The sequence below is a fragment of the Peromyscus californicus genome, unplaced genomic scaffold (assembly GCF_007827085.1).
Source record: "Peromyscus californicus insignis strain IS unplaced genomic scaffold, ASM782708v3 Scaffold_5__1_contigs__length_169319896, whole genome shotgun sequence".
NCBI lineage: Eukaryota > Metazoa > Chordata > Mammalia > Rodentia > Cricetidae > Peromyscus > Peromyscus californicus.
The window spans coordinates 142,272,028-142,290,024 of NW_026294573.1; the positions used below are offsets into that span (position 1 = coordinate 142,272,028).

Here is a 17,997-nt window from a genome sequence, read left to right on the forward strand (position 1 = left end):
ACTGTGTTTTCCCCACCACCACACGTGATTCCCCTGCCATTTCCCGCAGCTGCAGCCTGAGCTATATTACTCGCACCAGACCTCTGGGGGGTCCTCGCCTACGTACCAACACATTCTTTCTTGACCAAGTATGGGATGCTGTCCTGCCCCCAGGGGATCTCCGGTGCATACGCCCCAGCCCTTACCCTTATCATGACGACAGTTAGGTAAACTGTGTTATTAGTGCCAATTCACAGACTGCCTATTCTCAAGGATGCTTGAGATAGGAACCTGGGATCTCGTTTGTTATTTCAGTTTTTTATTTTTATCTCTTGGCACTGCAGCCATGGGACACAAGGGCGGATACCAGTAAATCTGGCTGCATAATGGCTTCATGGGAATTATCTAGCTTCTGCCAGCAAATGGACAAATAAAAAGAGTTACCTTATCTCCAAGCTTTCTACTCAAACTCTGAACCTCGCCTCCACCCCCCTTTCCATTTCTGATTCTTTCCCTGCCATGTGTCACCACTTCTGTCTATCTGACTTCCATTCTCTGCTCTCTAGTATTGGGCGGACTTTAACTCACCTTAACTCCTCCCACTCATTCTCAAGCTGCCGTGAGAAGCACAGATGAGTGGGTCTGAAAGCAGGCTAAGATACATGCAAATAAGTTTACGATCAGGATCCACATGGGGAACACAGTAACCAGAATGGCTCTTTAGCCAGAGATCAGTTCACATTCTGCCACCTGGCAGGTCTTCCCAAAGCTGTCCTTAAGCCAGCAAACATCCAAAAAAAAAAAAAAAAATTCAAGACACAGAGTAAAATCTGTCTGTTACTCCCCAGATCTCCCCGATATAGGACTAAAACTTAAGCATCTGGCGAGCAAGGCTCCTGACCCCATAGGCAGAATTTTCAGCTATGGCATTTAAGGTGTACTGAGGAGAGACGAAAAAAGTCTGAGAACAGAATTGCCAAGTGCTGGCACATGCTGGTTCCTGAAAGCTGTTGGATCCCTGCTTTAAGTGTGTGTGGGGGGGGTTGGGGGGTAAGGCCACACAGGCTAGTGCGTGCCCTGCCAGGCCAGGATATCAACTGAGCCTTGTTCAAAGTACCACCTAGAAAGACAACCGGTCAGCTGACTGCCCCCAGGCACCAAGAGGCCAGGGGACAGACAAAGACCTCCAGCAGACCTAGGCTTGGCCACAGGCTCGCTTGCAGGGAACCCAGAACACAGCACAGAAGTGATCCATTTCTTTCCCTTTGCAAACCGGAGCCACTAACCCAGTCCTGAGAGTTTTGGGGTCTCACCTTTCCTTGTTTCCCTATTTTCGGGGTAGGGAGGACAGCCTTACCCACCTCACCAGACTTAATTTCACTTTCAGAGTTACTTAAATGGGAAGAGATTTTCCAGCTAAGGTAGGAGCTTTCATTTCATTACACCCTCCATGTGCCTCACTCCAGACCTGTCAACAGTGCTTCTCCTCCTCATGCACACAGACAGGGCCATGCTCTCTGCCTTGTCCCTAATTCCAAAAGAATAAGTTCTCATGCACCACAAGCTTTTCTTTTCCCAATTCCCTCTTCTAATTAACTGGTCAGCTAATGGCTGCTTTGGATTACCACAGAACTGGAGTCCAGGGATCATCAAGTAAGAAACTGAAACAGCTAAAAGGTATTTACACCCCCAGACCCAAAAGTGTCTGGGCTCTACAAAAACAGACTTTAATATAACTGTCTATTACTGTTAAATGCTCTCAACAATTGATCACCTGTGCCTCCTGGATGCTAAACTGGTAAAGGAAACAGGTGCCTTAAATAATCTGTCTCTAATAAAGCTTAACATGTTCCAATCTCTCTGTCTCTCTCATTAACACTAACCAATACAAGCAGAGTACTAAACACTACGATGGTCACTAATTTTCTCATGGCTGCTTCTTAACATGTTCAAAATTTTTCCCAAGCTCCAAAAACCAGCTTAAATCCATCTGGACAGGTTGGATCTACTTCAGGCTTTTCCTGTCTCACCAGCATCCTGTCAGACACAAAAGCGGCCAGGGTGCCAAGCCAAGAGGGATGGATGGCTCCAGGGCAGCAGGACAGCCCACCATCCCAGGACACCTGTCTACTTCAGAAGCCCCCTTCCCTACCCGTCTAAGAGCCAACCAACGCCCACCAAGTCAGCTGGAAGCAGTTTTTCCAGAAGAAATGATGCCTCTATTCCTAGTCACTCTCTTTTTTATAATAAGCAAAAAGTTTGGAATGTAAGGATCCTGTGCATGTGTAGCTCAGGGTCTTGCATGCTACGTCATTAACAGGTGCTGGTGACTACATGGTCACACAGTCTGCACCTTAAAAAAGCCAGGTGCGGATCCCCACCCTCTCTTTCTGCTCTGTACTCTGCTTCCCGCTTCCCTTCCCTACCAGGCCTGGCTCTCCTCTCTTTCCTTTATCCCCTTTTCTCTCCTAATAAAGCTCTAAAAACTACCAGTGGGTTCTGCCATGGACCATGACTTTTCTGCTGGTAACAAGAGCCACCAACTAGCACCATTTACCTTTCAGTCATACCTAGGAATAATTTTGTCTAGTAGCTTCTTGACTACGATTGCAGCTGTCTCATGTTTGGTTGGAAAGGCTTCAGTCCATCTTGAAAATGTATCTATGAAGATTAATAAGCATTGATATCTGTATAGGCCTGGTTTTACCTCAGTGAAGTCAATTTCCCAGTTGGCTCCTGGTCAGGTTCCTCTTTCTTGGTGCCCTGTTTTTATGACTCTGTTCATTGTGTTCACAAGCCAGCATGTGGGGCATTGACTTATGGCCTCTGCTGTCTTAGATTTAAGATCACAAACCTTAAGGTGTGCTCTCCTTAGAAGGTCATGTGTCTTCTCTCCCAAATGAATGTTCTGATGTAGCTGCTGGACTAGTTGAGTATCAAAATCTGATGGGAGAATGATTGGTTAATCTAGGGTCTTCTTGTACCATCCTTTCTCTTTGTAGGTGTTCGTACATGTGTAGATACTCTTGGTCAGTGCAAGCTGGAAATTCTGGCTGTGTGGGTGCTACCAGCTTCAGTGGTGAGACCAGCAGAATGGGTGCCTTCTGGAGAGCAATTTTGCTCTTTTGCTGTAGCATCTGACTCTTTAACTAGCAGGGCTGTTGCTGCTATTATACAGAGGCAAGGATGCCATCCAGTGGTCACTGTGTCCAGTCTTTTTGATAAGTAGGCCACTGGCCTCTTCCATGGGCCAAGGGCTTATGTCAGCACCTCCTTGGTAACTCCCTTTCTCTTATCCACGTATAGGTGGAAGGGTTTGGTGACATCTGGTAATTCTAGAGCTGGTACATTTAGTAGAGATGCCATGATTTCATCAAAGCCTTTTTCCATCTGTGGAGTTCAGTCAAGGGGAGCCTTCCCTCCCCTTGTGGCCTCATATAGGGGCCGTCCCAGCTCAGCAAATCCTGGGATTTAAAGTCTACAGACCTTAGCATATGCCAGGAATTCTCTCACCTCTCAATGGCTTGCTGGGTCTGGGGATCCTTAGGACAGTGTCTTGCCTTGCTGTTGATAGGCATCTCTTGCCCCCTTGAGAATCCCAGATGTTACCTCAGTCTGGCAGAGTTGAGCTCTCTTTGCTGACACACGATATCCTACGTCTCCCAAAGTTCTGAGCAGTTCCTCAGTGGCACTTTTGCAGGTTTCCAAGGTGTCAGCTGCTATTAGGAGATTGTCTACTGTAATAGGCTGGTTTGGGGTGGGTCTGTCAGTACTCACCCAAGTCCTCATGGAGGGCTTCATCAAAGATGGTGGCAGAGTTTTTGAACCCCTGGGGTAGTTGTGTTCAAGTCAGCTGTCCATTGAGTCCATCTTCTGGGTCTGTCCATTCCAAGGTGAACAAGGGCTGGCTGGCTGGGGCCAGTGTCAGGCTGAAGAAGGCATCCTTGAGATCTAACACAATATACACAGTCCTTTCCAGGGGGAAGGTACTAAGAAGTGTATAAAGATTAGGCATCGTGGAGTGAATGTCTTCCACTCATTTGTGAACCTCTCTGAGGTCCTGCACTGGTCAGTAGTTGCTGTGGGATGGTCTGTATGTCAAATTGCTCTGATTGGTCAATAAATAAAACACTGATTGGCCAGTGTCCAGGTAGGAAGTATAGGTGTGACTAACAGAGAGGAGAACAGAGGAAACAGGAAGGTGGAGGGAGTCACTGCCAGCCACCACCATGACAAGCAGCATCTGAAGATGCCGGTAAGCCATGGGCCACGTGGCAAGGTATAGATTCATGGAAATGGATTAATTTAAGATATAAGAACAGTTAGCAAGAAGCCTGCCACAGCTATACAGTTTGTAAGCATTATAAGTCTCTGTGTTTACTTGGTTGGGTCTGAGCATCTGTGGGACTGGCGGGTGACAGAGATTTGTCCTGACTGTGGGCCAGGCAGGAAAACTCTAGCTACAAGTAGTCATTAGAGTTAGACTTTTTTAACATGCAACAGAGGTGTGTTTCAGGCTGATTGGCAAGGGATCAGGATGCTCAGGTCTCTGAAGCCTTGATGTGAGGGGTGACTCCCAATTTGGTCTCTTCAGGCATTGGGTACTGTCTGATGTGTGTTGGCATTGTGTCAGCTTTCAGCTCTACTAATATGGGGGCCCTGTGCATTGCCAGCCCAGACCCCCCAGTTTCTGCCCATGCCTGGGGAACTTTGTTGAGGCATTTTGTAGTAGGTCTCCATTTATTTTATGTGGGGGGCTTGTGAACAACTTATATTCACCTACAAGTGACATGATGAGCATGTGTAGTGCTCTTTTGATCAGTCACTGATATTCCAATCCAGTTGAAATGGATGTGGGCCCCCATCTTGGTTAATAAATCTCTTCTCAATAGTGGGTGTGGGCATTCAAAGATGATCATGAAAAAGTGGATTATTCAGCCCTTTCCTGTCTCTACCAATCTTCAGGTAGTCCATGAATACTGGTTCATTCCTGTGGTCCCTTGTACCCAGGATTGCTTTTGGGACATTTGGCCCAAGGGTTGTTTCAGGATGGAGTGCTGTGCTACGCTGTCTACCAGAAAATCTATGGTTTCCCCTCCACCTTTAGGGTTACCCAAGGCTCAGGGAGGGACTCCAAGCCCCGTCCCTTCAATCACTCATTTCTTCCAGTTCTAGTACCTCTAGTGTCTCCACTTTTCATCCCTGTCGTTCAGGGCATTCATTTTTCCAGTGACCCAATTTCTTTCAGTAAGCGTACTGGTCTCTTTGTAAGCTTGGCCTATTGCCTGGCCTGGCCTTTAGGCCTTTCCCTCCCTGTTTTGAATTTCCAAAGTCCAATTTCCTTGCCTGTCTCTTAGCTTCAGGATCACCTGATGCAGCCAAGAGGATCTTTCTGAGTCCTTGTGTCTGCTTATCTGAAGCCTTTGTTAGCCCTCTAGCCTGTCTTTCTTCTGAGATCTCTCTGTTATTGTTCACTTTTTCTGCAACCACAATGAGTTCAGCCAACCTCTTACCATCAAACCCTTCTAGCCTTTATAACTTATGACAGATTCCAGAACTGATTGGTTGACAAAAGCCAGGCTCACTGCTGATCTATTCGCTGGCGCTTCTGGATCCAAGGGCATATAGGCCTTACAGGTTTCTATCGTTCTCTCCAAGAAGCTCCTGGCATTACCTTGGGCCCCTGACACACCTGACTTACTTTGGATAAATTTTTGGACTGCCTCACAGCAGCATGGAGACCTTGTTAGTAAACTGCAAAAGCTCTGGGTTTGGTGTCCTGAGTTTCGGCACCAAATGTAAGTAAATTGATGGCTGAAACTTCGAGGAGACAGTTTAGCCCTAGAGGGCGAGGTATCCCAGACACCTCAGAGCTGCTTAGGACAAGAGCTCTGCCCTGAAGGTGTCCCAGACACCTGGAGCTGTTTAGCACAGCTCTGATGGCTGAGACTGTAAAGAAATAGCCCAACCTTGGAAAGGAAGGTTTTCTGACTTCTCGGGAGAGTCAGGCCTGGAACTGCTTCAGCATGGAAGGGTATCCTGACTCTTTGGGAAGGTCAGGATATACCTGGTATGATGGTATGATGGGGGATGGTTTCTCCACAGGACACAGCAATCCTGCTCCTCTCCTGGAGAGCCACAATCTCCGGCTCAGTGTTACCAGCTCTTTCTCGCTCAGTCCACTATGGGACATCCCAGCAAGGTTCTTCTGTTCAGCTCCCCCTTGCTCAGTTCACTATGGGACGTCCCAGCAAGGCTCTTCTGTTCAGCTGTCAATGAAGGTCTTCACCCAATACTCTTTTGAGAAAGATGTTTATTTGGGAAGGAGGAGTCCAGCAGAGTAACTGCCTCTACCAGAGTGGAGAGAACAACTCACAACTGACTGGGCAGGGCAGTTTATATAGGATGTCTAGGGGGCGGAGTCAACTGTGATTGGTTAGTTTATTTTCTGCCCAGGGATTGGCCAGTTTTGTGAGCAAGGGGCAGAGATGGCCCTGATTTCAGGGCCAAACTGTGTTTCCTTCATTGGCCTTTCTTGGCTCTTTGACACTACCTGTAAGGCCAGGGCACATTTCTTTCACTGACTCTGATTCTAGGGGCCAAGAGTGTTATTTTGGTACTAGTCTCAGAGTCAGGGCATATTTCCTGGGTTCTGGGTTTGGGGATAAAGTGTTCACTTCTCTGGCTCAGGTCCCAAACACAGGCTGTGTTTCTTTCCCTGGTCCTGGGCCCTAGGGCCAGGATTCTACTGTCCTGCTCTGTGATTGGTTGTTTTCACAAGTCAGTTGGACAGGGGCAGAGATGGCTCTGATCTGTGCTAAACTGTGTTTCTCTCACTGGCCTTACTTAGCTTTTTGACACTACCTCTAAGGCCAGGGCACATTTCATTCACTGACTCTGATTCTACAGGCCAAGAGTGTTTCTTTGGTACTAGTTTCAGAGTCAGGGCATGTTTCCTTGGTTCATTTCTCTGGCCCAGGTCCCAAACACAGGCTGTGTTTCTTTCCCTGGTCCTGGGCCCTAGGGCCAGGATTCTGCTATTCTGCTCTGTGATTGGTTGATTTCACAAGTCAGTTGGACAGGGGCAGAGATGGCTCTGATCTGAGCTAAACTGTGTTTCTCTCATTGGCTTTATCTGAGCCATCCTTCCCTAATTCTAGGCTCCAGGGTCAGGGTAATAACACCCTCTCCTGGCCTCCATGGGCACCAGGCATACACATGGTGCACAGACATACATGGAAGCTAAAAATCTGTAAAATGAAATTTAAAATAAATGAATGAATGAATGTTTTTAAGGTAGATGGTCCATCTTTCCAAATATAGACATTTAGCCTCAACCCTTGCAATGTACACCTGAAAACCCAACTTAGATCCTTGGAGTCCACTGTAAAAGGAGTGAACCAACTGTCACCTCCAATTAATGTAGTCCAGAAAATACCTCACAGACACGCCCACAGATTTGTCTCCTAGATGATTTTAGATCCTGTCAAGTTGATAATCAATATAAACTATGTGTCCACCAAAGTAAACCTAGAAATATATTCTTAAGGAAATATTCAGCAGCATGAAGATTTATGAACTAAGGTATTCACTATCATTTTACTTTTAATGTGTGAAAAATTAACAGTGATCTAGTATCTAATAAAAGACTGATAGTTAAGTCAATTATTGATGATCTATTCAATAGGATATTTGTAATATATCCACGTAAAGGTCTGTTTCTAATGAAGATTTAATTACCTGCAATGTAATTAATGACTGCAATGTATTTGTGAAAAAAAACTAAAATCACTTATTTTAAAAATAGGAGAAAATATAGCAATTTGTAATAGTTATCTGTGAATGGAAAGATTAGGATTTTGTGTTACCTTCATTATACTTAGACATATTTTTCCAAGAACTATATATTTTTCTGAATTGGGAAGCAGACCACATTTACTACTTATTTTGTCATACAAAAAATTAGCTATGTTGTGGCTATATCCAATGGGCTTTCCCAATTTTTCTCTAGTTAATTTGCAGACATTGAATGTGTTTCTTTAACTTTTGTTCTTCTCTTCATGATTCCAGCTAATCCGTCATACATGAGTTACTATTGGCTTAGGACCACTTCCCTAGCCTGCTTGTGTCTCTGACTCTCCTGCTATGGTCTTGAGAATTCAGCTTGGTTTCTGCTTTCTTGTGATGCTCACCACACATAATATCCCTTACAGTTTGTTTCTCCTAGCTTGGCAATGTTCTTTTCTTTCCATATTTTCCCCCAAAACATTGACACATTATGTTTACTTTATTTTGAGGTATGGGACTTGGGAAATTCCAGAGCATAGCTCCAGTATCTGAGCAATATACTGAGAAGTGTGCCAAACCTATCCTTTTTACCAGCTACCAAACCCCACAAAACTGATCCACTCCCATATAATCAGTTCATGAGAACAGATCTTATTACCTCTTAAAGGTCACACCTTCTTAATGTTGCTGCAATGGAAGTTAAATTCCAGCAAGACATGGGGACACTGATATCACAGTAGGCGGCAAACTGCAAAAGTTGCTGAGTACTTGCAGTGCACTGTAACCCCTAGTGCTGATACCAAAATTAAAGAGAAGGGGAGCTGGTCTCTTTAAGGCTTGGAAAAGATTTTGTTGTTCTATGTTTTGTATGTGGGTATTGTAGCCAAGGCTGGCCTAGAACTCACAATCCTCCTATCTCAGCCTCTTGAGTGCCAGGATCCTGAAAATGTTCTATTATGCTCAGTTCATTCTTGTGATGTATGGAGAGAGTGTCATTATTATTATTAATATTATTATTATTATTATCATTATTACTAATGGAAACAAAAATATATCTAAAACTGAAGCTTCTGGAAAAAACACTTGTTTTTCTCTGCCTTGCATAGCTCCTCAAGCTTAGCTTTGGCCTTCCTCCTGGCCAGCTGGATCTCTGAAGACATCCTTGTTGACAACAGTTTTGTTCAAGGGGCTATTAACAGAATTCTTTGTGGGCACAAGGTGATCATAGTCAGACACTTTCACAAAGGACTTGATCTTTGATTTCTTGGCAATTTTCTTCTTGCCTGTGGCAGCTGTCACTTTTTGGGGACAGCAGTCAATTCCAGTCACTGGCTATAAGGGTGGTCTGAGGTGCCATCATCAATGTTCTTCATGATGGCAGCTTTGTGTCCTGAGCATTGTTCAGCCAGGACCAGACCACTTTTCCAGGTTTTACGAACTTGCCCATTTCAACAGCAAGCAGCAGGGACCCAGAAGGAAAGTCTGACTTTTGTGTGCAGGGATGGAGTTCAAATCCAGGGCCTAGTGAATTCTAGCAAAAAACTGTCCCACTGAGTCTATTCTTAGCTCCAAAGCAATATTCTTTAAAATGTGTCCTCAAGACTAGCTTCTGAGTCACCTGGGCACTTACCAGGAAAGCAGATCTTAGCTAGGCAAAGTAGTGTGCATCTGTAATCCTAAGCACATGACATAGAAGGAAGATGAGCTCAGAGTTCAAGCATTAAGTTTGAGGCCAGCGTGAACTACTTGAGACCCTATTTCAAAACCACAAGAAAAAAAAAAACAGAAGAGAAAACGAAACAAACTTTCATGCTCTGTTTCAGTTCTTGTTGGCCAGTGATCCCTGTTTGAACAACCTCTCCAGGCAATCCTCAGTGCACCAAGATGTGAGATGGCCACTCCAGAGAGAAGTGGGGGAGGGGGGGGGAGGAGGAGAGAGAGCAGAGACTGAGAGATGTGGCGTGGACTCTTGGGAAGACAATATGAGGAAGTCTTGGTGATAGAGTTTTTAAATGTGACACTAAAGGAATAGTTAATTTGTTTATTCTTTTAAAGTGATTTGCACTGTTGCTGCTCTGGTCTGAACTTAGAGCCATCCTGTAAAATCTGTTTCACTGGGAGACTAAGGAGGAGCTTTGCAGATAAGCAGCCCACACATAATGAAAACAGGCTCTATGTGAAGATGTCTTTTACCTGCTCAAACATAAAACAAAAAATCATCTGGGTGGTGGCGGCGGCGCTCGCCTTTAATCCCAGCACTTGGGAGGCAGAGCCAGGAGGATCTCTGTGAGTTCAAGGCCGGCCTGGACTACCAAGTGAGTTCCAGGAAAAGGTGCAAAACTACACACAAAAACCCTGTCTTAAAAAACAAAACAAAACAAAAAAAATCATCTTTAACTGACTTGTGCACACCATACAATCCATACTTGTGTTAATGTAGATATGTATGTTACCTTTAAAAGTTTGTGTGTTTTCAGAAAAAAAAAAGGAACAGACACCAATAAAAATAAGTAGCCCAAGTGATGCAGCCTCTTAGAATGCCTCTGTTACAATTTCCTCAGAATTCTGCATCCAGAACAACTTCAAAGCTGCTGGCTGAGATGGTCCAGCCTCATGCACTACTACAGCCAGGACTTCAGATAAGCCCCACACTTTCCCATTACATAGACTGGACAACATGTGATAGAGCTAGCTCTCCCAGGACTTGACCATTATCTCATTTTCTCAGCATCCTCCAAGGATGCTGTCACCCCAAGGCAATAAGAAGCAATCTAGAGAACATGATACCCACATTCACAAGAGGTGGGGTAGGTGGTTTTTGGTCATTTGATAGGTTATAGATGTTTTTCATGTTTTAGGGGTGTTGTTTACAAATTGTTATTGGTCATGGCCAGGAAAAAAGCTAAACAATGGAGATTAGATTCAGGAATCTCTTTCTGAAGGGGAAAAGGGGGAATATAGTATAAAAATGATGAGATAAAAGAATGGATTGTTGAGTCTACTTTTGAGCAGCCACTAGTCTCAAATATTTTACATTGGTATGGATTTTTGCATATTGATACAAATTTAAGGTTATTTTTGTTATTCTGTATGTTTGTTTCTACTCTTGTTTAAGGTGTTGTACCTATGCAGCTCATTTAAAATTATAATATAAAGTTTTAGTCCTTGAAAGCTATTTAGGATAATAAATAAAGACAGGTTAGTAGTTAGTCATCTATAACATTAAATTTACAGTCATATCAGGCATGTTTTTAAGATCAGAGACGTATTTTAAATAGATAGATAGTTTTCAAACACTTCAAAGACATACAGAATATGGCATTAAAATGTTTTAATGCCAAAGGATTTTCATGACAGTGAGACACACCTGTTCCTGGCAGTACCAATTTACTGCAAAAAAGGATGATGGGCATCAAAGAAACTCCATATAGAGTTTGCTTTCAATGTGGCAAAGTTAGCCATTTTGGCCACAAACTGCCTTTGCCTTGAGTGCTAATTATGTCGTCCAAACAGAGCAAGCAGGACACAAAAGAAAGCGACTGCCAAATTTGCCAAGAGAAGATAGGACAGTCCTTTAAAATTCCCGATTCAGAGAAAAGTCTGTCAGATATTCTAGGCCTGTAGGCTGAAGATGAATGCCCCAATGTTACAGAGGAACCTTGAATGACTGTCCAGGCAGCCAGATGTCTCTGTCATTTTTATAGTTTTGGAAGTTGCTTGCTCTTCATTTCGTGTTTATTCAGGTAATATTATATCCTTCTTGGATCTCTAATGGGGATTGAACACTAGATAGTATACAGTTTTCTTTGTTACCAAATTCAGAAAAAACCCTTACATAAGAGATAGAAAGATTATAAGGTCGAGAAACAAAAGCTTAAGTTATTTAATTAAGAAGATGTTTTTAGATCTAAAAAGATAGTTTTAGGATGGTAATACTAGTTATTCTAGAAAAAGGTTTAGATATAAAACTTTAAACTCATCATGATAAGATAGATAATAGAGTGCTTTCTCCAAATATGCCAAATACAAGTAGACCAGACAGTGTGAATGTAATTCTTACCTGATAATTGTTCTTATTGTATGTAGTTTTACTATGGTAGAATTAAACATTTTTCTTTTTATTTATAGAAAAGGGGAAAATGTTGTGGAATATTTGTACACTGTGTGAAGATATATTGCTGTGATAGGTTTGATAAAGAGCTGAATGGCCAATAGGTAGGCAGGAGGTATAGGTGGGTGTAGATAGAGTTTTCCTGCCTTGCCCACAGTCAGGACAAATCTCTGTCACCTGCCAGTCCCACAGCCATCAGACCCAACCAAGTAAACACAGAGACTTATATTGCTTACAAACTGTATGGCCGTGGCAGGCTTCTTGCTAACTGTTCTTATATCTTAAATTAATCCATTTCCACAAATCTATACCTTGCCACGTGGCCCGTGGCTTACCGGCATCTTCACATGCTGCTTGTCATGGTAGTGGCTGGCAGTGTCTCTCTCAGCCTTCCGCTTCCCAGAATTCTCCTCTCTCCTTGTCCCACCTACACTTCCTGCCTGGCCACTGGCCAATCAGTGTTTTATTTATACAGAACGATATCCACAGCAGGTGGGACTTGCGGGCAGAGAGAAAGGAAGTGGAGTAGAATCTAGGCATGTAGGAGAAGCCAGGAGACATGGAGAGGAAATGAGAGGTGCAAGATGGGAGATAGGTAATGCTACATTACAGAACATAGATTAACATAAATGAGTTAATTTAAGTTAAAAATCTAGTTGGGGACAAGCCTAAGCAAAAGGCTAAACGTTCATAATTGACAATAAGTCTCAGTTGTTATATGCAGGCTGGTGGTCCTGATGAAAAAGTACTGCTACAACCCACCCCCACTTGTCAAGGAGAATGGGCCCAGTGTCATGGGCACTGAGAGCTGGTCCCAAGACCACCAACAGCCCTGGGAAAACTGCCCTCCCCATCAACAGGCACCACAATGGGAGAGCTGGCCTTGTGCACAAAAGAGCTGGCCCTACCCCTCACAATCCATGTGTGAGGGCTAGCCCCAATGGCATGGGTGAGGGAGAGCTGGTCCTGCCCCTTGTCTGAGGGGATGGTACCAATGGAGGCCTAAACTGACCAACTCAAGGCCACATCTAGAGTTTTGAGTTGGCCTACCCAAATATCTACCTGTCCTATGACCTGCTAGGGCATGTGAAGGTTCAAGTCCTGCAGAAGCATAGCTGCAGGATCTCAATGACTCAGGGCAACAACAGGATATCTGAGAGATGTTTCAGTGAGGGGCCAGTATTGATGGTGTTGCAGAAGCCAGAGACCTTGAATCAGACTATCAACTCATTGTAATGAACATTTGCAAGTAAAGCTGTTAGGACAAAAGGGTATACTTCATGACACATCACAGCTCCCAAGGCCACTGTGACAAATGAACATGTGATGGAGAGCTGGGACAGATAGAGGAGAAAAGTGGTTTTTCTTCTTTTAAAAAAATTATTTTGGGGAGGGAGGCTACAAGGGTGGAGGGCAGACAGGGAAGGACTCAGAAAGGAGTGGGATTGGGATGTATGATGTGAAATTCCCAAAGAATCAATAAAAATTATGTTAATATTTAAAAAAACAAACAAAAACACACATACACACAAAACAACAACAAACCCCCAAACATATGCCTCTATTTGCAGATACCTCATAATTATCAATATCAGTGCTATCAGAATTTACTTGGAATTACTTTTTTGCAAACATTGAGCTTAATAGTTTGCATTCATCTTTCTCCTTTGATCCTAATGGGAGAATATTCTCTGATTTTCCATGACTAAACATCAACAATTTGTTCAGATACATTAATATTCTAGGCGAGTCTCTCTTCTTCCTGATCCTGTTCTATCTCTCTGTCCCTATCTTTATTCCCTATGCCTCCTCCTCCTCCTTTTTCTCTCTCCCTCCTTGTATTTTAGGGTAGTGAAGATGAAAATTTCACCTTCACCTGCCAGAAGATGTTGGCTAACATCCCAAGTAACAAATACAATATGTCTTTGCCAAGGTCACAGTAGGCATTTTGGCAGCAACCTCTCTCTAGGTAAGGGCAGTGATATCGGCATTTCTCAAGCATGACAAGATCAGGTGTATAGAATGCACGTGGGCTGTGTTCTACCTCCTGATACCCAAATGTCCAGTTAATCCTGATTGTCAAATTGGTGGGATTTAGATTCACCATGGAAACCACTCTCTGGGCATGTCTGTAAGAATTTTCTAGATTGAATTAATTGATGTAGGTAGACTCAACTATAAATGAGGGCAGCACCATTCCATGGGCTTGGGGCCTGGGCTATAAAGCAGAAAGGGAACTGAGTACCAGCATCTATGTCCCTGCTTCCTAATGAAGACATAGTAAGACCAGCTGCTTCCTGCTGCTGCAACCATACCTTTCTGGGCATGATGAACTGTGCGACAAATAGAGCTTCCCTTCCTTACCTTGCTCTGGTCAGGCATTTTGTCACAGGAAACCAATACACCAAGGGACAAGAGAAACTGATTGATGGAAGGATGTTGGTGCCTGGTCCACCTGCAGCCACAGACTGTCTAAATCCATTTAAACTCACAGTCTCACCAGCCAACTAACACTGTCACCTGCTGTTCCTTAGCAACGGTATGGCTTGTTGGCAAATGCTTAAGGTCACTTTGTGAGATCATTCTGTTATTTCTAGTCATCAGAAGATGCCAACTCAGGCTTTAATTTAATTACAGGCACAGTTCTACTCAGTAAGTGGCAGTGACTTTATTTGATCCATGACTGCATGACCCAAAGTCTATTTTCTTGCTGTTTGCAGTAGCAACTTTGAGGTTAAAAGAAAGTGATGATAATCAGAATTTATTGCTTGGAGTAGAAAACTTAGGGACCTCCTGGAGGAAAAATTGTTCCCTTGTACATGCAAGGGAAGCTGCAATAACCCATGGGTAAGAGTCTATCTCAAACAGTCCTACCTCACGACTCTCATCTCAAATATCTTGGAAACAGTAAACCCCAAAGAAAGGAAGAAGACACTGTGTAGGCTTAGTTTGTGGCATCAGTCTTAGCATTTCCTTTTCTTGAGCTTTTCTTAGTAGCCGTTAAGAATAATTTTGCATTTGCAAATCCATTTTTAAAATTTTATTGAGTATATGGGTATTTTGTCTGCATGAATATCTGTGCCTCATGTGATGACTAGTACCCACAGTACCATAAGAGGGCATGGGATCATCTGGGACTGGAGTTACAGAAAGTTGTGAGTTGCCATGTGAGTGCTGGGAACTGAATTCTGGTTCTCCTGAAAAGCACCAGTGCTCTACTGTTGAGCTATCTCTCCAGCCCCTGAAAATTCATCTTTTTATTGGCTTTAGTGGGGTATAATTTACAAGCAATGAACTTTACCAATTTTAATTGTAAACTGGATGGATTTTGGCAAATGTATGCTGTCTCAGCCACTATGATTGTGATACAAAATATTTCACTATCTTGACATGTTTCCTTATGCCCTACAGTGAGGAATCCCCATCATTCTTTGTCTTCAGAAACAACCAATCTGCTTCCAGTCACTGTAGGTTTATTTTGTCTAGATTTTCACCCTGTTGGAATGTGGGACACAAGTGTGTTCAATTTTATTGCTGAGAAATGACACTTGCAGTGTTATGGAGTTTAGGACTACTGGGAAAAGACTAGACTCAATACTAATTTTAATAAATTAGTCAAATTTATTAAAACTGCTAGCAGGGCTGCAGTTTCTTAGCCAAATCAGAGACATGCCACCCAGAAGCAGGTGAGGGGAGGGCTCACTTTAAAAGTTAAGGCCACCATTACTTCTTTCTGTAGAATTTGCAGCTCTGTGCGGAACTGCCTCATTCCCCCTGCACACACTGATAAGCTAGTTTACAGAAGCCAGAACAAGTGGTTAATCATTTCACAGTAGTTATACGATTCCAGGGGAGGGGGCAGGTTGCTAGGAGCTCATCTTTCAGGAGTTTACTTAAGAGGTCAACATCTGTTAGAGCCTGGTACAAAATGGAATTTCCTGATCCATCACAAGAGCAGCTAAACCAAGTTTCTCTCTTCAACAGTTGACAGATATAGGCTGTTTGTTGTTTTTGGGTATTGTGAATAATGCTGCTTCAAACATTGATGTAAATCTTGATCAGGATGTATGTTTTTCTACCTACCAGGAACCATTGCTTGCAGAATATCCTACATTTCTAGAAAACATTCCAACTGTGTCATATGGCATATGATATAAGAACTTTCCATGATTTAAAATCCCAGATCTTGGGAGGCTATGTCAGAAGGATTATCCTTAGTTTTGGGGCAGCTGAGGCTACAATACTGAATTCAAAGCCATCCTGAACTATAGCATGAGACCCTGTCTCAAAAAAAAAAAAAAAAAAAAAAAAAGACAAATGAATTTCCTGTCTATTTTCCTGCCTTATCTGTAAGTATTTTTCCAGGCCAAGTTTACATTCCATTAGTAATTCTATGATGGTAGGGACTAGTAACAAATGGGACACACAAAGTCTTAGTCCTTACATCTAAAATGACTGCAGACAATGACAAGCACTCCAAAGACACTGAGAGTTGAGATGACCCAGAAAAACATGTTTCCTGGGGAGGGCTTGTGCCCCTCCCCACTAAGTTAACTCCATGAAGCCCTAACTTAGCACTCAGGGTGGCTGCATCTGGAGATGTGATCTTTAGGACATTATCAGTCAAACCTAGTCATAAAGGGAAACACTCATCTGATAGAAGTGTGGCCTACCCTGTCCTGGAAAAGTTTGGCAGCCACTTTTCTTTGTATCCTGCTTGTCCAGTTTGGACAACATACTTACTGTCAGCAGTCAGAGGCAAAGTCCAAATAGCTATCTTTTTTCACAAAGAAAACAAACTCCATATGGAGTTTCTTCAATGGCCATTATCCTTTTTTGAAGTAGTTCAGTGCTGCCAGGAGCAGATGTGTCTTATGTCAAGAAAAGTCTAAGCTAATAAAACATTTTAAATACCATATTCTGTAGGTCTTTGAAGTGCTTGAAGATTACCTATCTACCTGAAATACATCTCTGTATGATCTTGAAAACCTAACTAACATGACTATAAATTTGATAGTTATGGGTGACTATTAACCTGTATTTCTTTATTACCCTAAGTAGTTTTCAAGGACTAAAACTTCATGTTGCATAATTAAACAAGCTGTATAGGTAATATTTTAAGAAAAAATAGAAACAAATGTGTAGTATAAGGAAAATAACTTTAAATTTGTAACAATGCACAAAAACATCTTAAACAGAAGTAGAAACATATATACAGTATAACAAAAATAACCTTAAATTTGTATCATACAAAAATCCATAAAAATATAAAGTATTTAAGACTAGTAGCTTCTTTTTTAGTTCAAAAGTAGATTCAACAATCTATCCTTTTATTCTATCACTTCTATATTTTCCCTTTTTCTTTTCAGAATGAGATCCCTGAATCTAATCTCTTTTGTTCAGCCTTTTTTCTGATCATACCCAATAACAACTTGTAAACAACCACCCTACATGATGACAAATAGCCATAACTCAGTGAAAGACCAAAAACCATCCAACTCATCTCTTGGAAATGTGGGTGTTGTGTTCTTAAAATTACTTCCAGCTGTCTTGTGGGTGACAGCATCTCTGGGGGACCCTGGAGAAAGCACAATGGTCAAGTCCCAGGAGAGCTAGCTGTACCATTTGTTGCCATTCTCTGACAAATGGGAAAGTATAGGGCTTATTTGAAGTCCTGGCTAGAGTAGTGCATGAGGGTGGACCATTTCAGCTAGCCACCTTGGAACTGTCCTGGGCAGTTTGTAGTCCAAAGCTGATCTTTGGGTGGTGTTTATCAGTTTAGTATGGTGGTGTTTATCAGCATTACCACAGTCTGGGTGGAATCATTGTTGTGAGGCACCATCATACTTTTGGAGACTACAGAGGTCACTGTTAGGAATGTTTATCATATTCTGGAGATAACTTAAACATATTAAATGTCAAAGGTTGTAAATCTTGGGGAAGTTAAAGAACCATGATCTATTAAATATATCCAGGATACACAGGCTTAATTCCTAAATATCTGCTTCAGACTCAAGCCTGAACTCACATACAGGAAGATACATGAAGCCTTAGCTTAGAATTGGTTAGTACTCTATAAGACCATTAACATCAAATAGAAGGTTTAAATTTTGAGATAG

General features: G+C 42.6%; 1 pseudogene; it reads right to left on the bottom strand.

The window, feature by feature from the left end:
• Positions 1-8,822: 8,822 nt before the first annotated feature.
• On the bottom strand, positions 8,823-9,214 carry LOC128097974 (60S ribosomal protein L27-like; annotated as a pseudogene).
• Positions 9,215-17,997: the final 8,783 nt, after the last annotated feature.